Source organism: Terrapene carolina, unplaced genomic scaffold, assembly GCF_002925995.2.
Source record: "Terrapene carolina triunguis isolate 2854851 unplaced genomic scaffold, T_m_triunguis-2.0 Scaffold16216, whole genome shotgun sequence".
NCBI lineage: Eukaryota > Metazoa > Chordata > Testudines > Emydidae > Terrapene > Terrapene triunguis.
In genome coordinates this window covers 5,440-8,596 of record NW_020680567.1, presented here as the reverse complement: position 1 = coordinate 8,596, position 3,157 = coordinate 5,440, and the positions used below count along the sequence as shown (strand labels likewise).

The following is a 3,157-nucleotide window of genomic DNA, read 5'->3' as shown; positions in this document are numbered from 1 at the left end:
TGGGAGCTCAGGGAATGAATATTTTCTATACTGATCCCAATGCCTGTTACCACTCTGGATACAGGCTACAAATTGGCAGAACAGAACCTGAGGAGAACCAGTCAGCTATTAACCCAGGGACAGAGGAGCTACTAGACTTTTGTTTGCTGAAAAGTGACTGAATGAGGGCTGAGATGCTGCAAAATTTTCAGGTTCTGAAGAAATCCAAATGACAGATGCTACATTTTAAGTCCCTCTCTATTCTGAGAAATCAGCTCTGAAAGAAGATGAGAGAGAAAAGAATGGGTTGACATTCTTATAAATGTTATGCCAAATATTCCAAATACTGTTTACAATTGGTTTTGCTATTAACTCTTTTTTCAGTGAAAAGTCGTATGATACTGTCTCCTGGTAAACTCATGAGAAGGTGTTTCAAACATTTATATTCAGGGTCTGGCACACAACAACTGCAGTACCTGTGCAAGACTTTCCAAAAAGTCCTGAAAGAACAAAACTGCTGGTCTGTGTTTCAGCAAAGAGTAGAGCTGGGGTGCAGGAAAGGAGAGTGTTATAGTCTTTTTAAATAATTTATGCCCATCAGCTGTCACACGGACATGGCTGAGGCAACTTGCGCACTCAACTGGATATTAGTTGAAACCTAGTGTTTGCACTATTCATCTATGTGTGGGGCCAAACCCTCTGTCCGTGTCAGCTTGTAACTTCCGAAATATCTATAGACCCTTCATGGGGAGAGGATATAGGTCCTGTGCGGATGAAGAGAAGCCTGTAGGATGATTGAGCTCTCTGGATTCAGTCAACATTGGCCAGGCTAAGCACATCAGCTTGCAGGTAAGAATATCACCAGGAGCATTTTGGAAGGGAAAGTTAATAGAGTCCGGTTCTGATAGAATTTACCATGTAAATGTGGAGTGATGTAGTTAAAGTCACTGTTATTGAATTAAGCACCTGTCACTAAGAATTTATCCCATGTACTGGAAAGAGTCAGTGGCATAATTTAGACTCTCAGGAGTGGAGAAAATTAAAAAAAATATATAACGAGGCAATGAAATAAATTTATATATAGCTTCAACGCAAGACCGATAACTACAATGACCATATTTCCCATGCATTTGCCATGTGTTTACTCACATATCATGATACAATAAGCCACAGTCAGAAGTGGAGGTGTCTGTGGTAAGGTCACAATTGCAAAATCACACAGTGTTCAAATGGACTGTGTCACTCCCAGCCTATGGATGTCAATGGGGCCAAAAGCTTAGCAGGATTCAAAGAGGGACTGGATGCTTATCTGCATAACAAGGACATCCGATTACAGTAGTGAGGACTTTTTTTCACAAAAAACGTTTTGGATGGGTGATAAACCTTCCTGATTTACACCACAAAATATGTCAAACTAGTGAGTGTCAGGGGGAAACTTTCCTTGGGAACAGGTTTTCCCATAGCTTCCTACTGCAGGGCTGTTTCCACCTTCCTCTGAAGCATGTGGAACTGGTCACTGGTTACTGGGCTAGATGGACTACAGGTCTGATCCAGTCTGGCAATGCCTATCTTCCTATCAGTGGTGTAAATTCAAGACTATGTTTTTGCTGATCTTCCTTGAGCTCCTGGGAGTCTATAGACTTGCACTGAGAGCAGAAAGATGCCTCACTAATTATCATCTAGTCACCTGTTCTTTTTCCTTTTAGGAAGGAAATTTCAAAACTCCTTGGACCTGTCCAGTACATTATGTCAGCTGTCAATGACACCACATTCAAATTTGCAGTGTTCCTTCTCACTGGGATACCTGGGCAGGAAGACGTCTATCTGTGGATCTCTATCCCCTTCTGCATAATGTATATTATTTCGATAGTAGGAAATTCAGTCATTCTGTTCATTATAAAAATAGATCCAAGCCTCCATGAGCCCATGTACATTTTTCTTTCCATGTTGGCCATCACAGACCTTGCCTTATCTATATCCACCATTCCAACGATACTGGGCATATTCTTGTTTAATATCAGGGAGATCAGCCTCAATGCCTGTTTTGCCCAGCTGTTCTTCATCCACTCACTTCAGTGCATTGAATCCTCCGTGCTCTTGTTGATGGCCTTTGACCGCTTCACTGAGATCTGTAACCCACTGAGATATGCTTCCATCTTAACCCTGCCAAGAATATCCAAGATGGGACTGGTGTGTGTGCTAAGAGGGGTGGCTGTAATATTCCCACTCCCCATTCTCCTGAAACGGTTCCAATACTGTCGAGCTAATGTCCTCTCCCATTCCTACTGTCTGCACCAGGAGGTCATGAAAATGGCTTGTGCGGACATCACAGACAACAGCATCTATGGCTTATCTGTTGCATTCTTTACCACATGGTTGGACTCGCTGCTCATCTTCCTCTCTTATGTGATGATCCTCAAAACAGTGCTGAGCATCGCGTCCAATACAGAGTGCCTGAGGGCCTTGGACACCTGCGTTTCCCACCTCTGCGCTGTCCTTCTCTTCTACATACCAGAGTTCGGCTTGTCTCTGGTACATAGATTTGGGAATAGCTCTTCTCCCTTACTTCAGATTCTCCTGGGGTACATCTACCTGCTGGTTCCACCCCTGATGAACCCAATTGTGTACAGCGTGAAAAGTAAACACCTTCGTGCGAGGATAATCAATGTGTTTGTGAAATGAAGGGTCAGTTCATCACCTGGCTTCAGTGCTGGTGACACCAGAAATAAAAACAATGGCCACCTATTCCATCCTGGACCCTTATATCTGAGATGACATGAGCTACTGATTTCCATTCTCTAGAGCGCAGTTCTGATGGGGTATGAGGTCTGGAGCAACGGGTCAGGGGCTGGTGATGGAGGACAATGCACTTGGGGAAGGAGAACAAGGCAGGCAACAGCATTTACAAAGTGACTGTGTTCGTGGAGAGCCAGGGCAACAATAGAAGTTTGGCCCATAAATAGCTGTATTAGTTGCTGCTCCGACCTCAGAATTCCTCTCGATACAGTCAATAAAGAGAAGGGATATGAATGTTGTTTCCTATTACACCTGACCTGTCACTGTCCCGTCTCTGGTTAAACATCCACGGGCCATGAGAAAAGCTGCAGAGCTGTTCTGTAGTTGCAGTCCTGGTCCTTCCTGAGTGCTCTGGTTGCTGCGTGATACATGAGCACAAACA

General features: G+C 43.8%; 1 pseudogene; it reads left to right on the top strand.

Annotated features, from left to right (window-relative positions):
• Window positions 1-751: 751 nt before the first annotated feature.
• On the top strand, window positions 752-2,661 carry LOC112119504 (annotated as a pseudogene).
• Window positions 2,662-3,157: the final 496 nt, after the last annotated feature.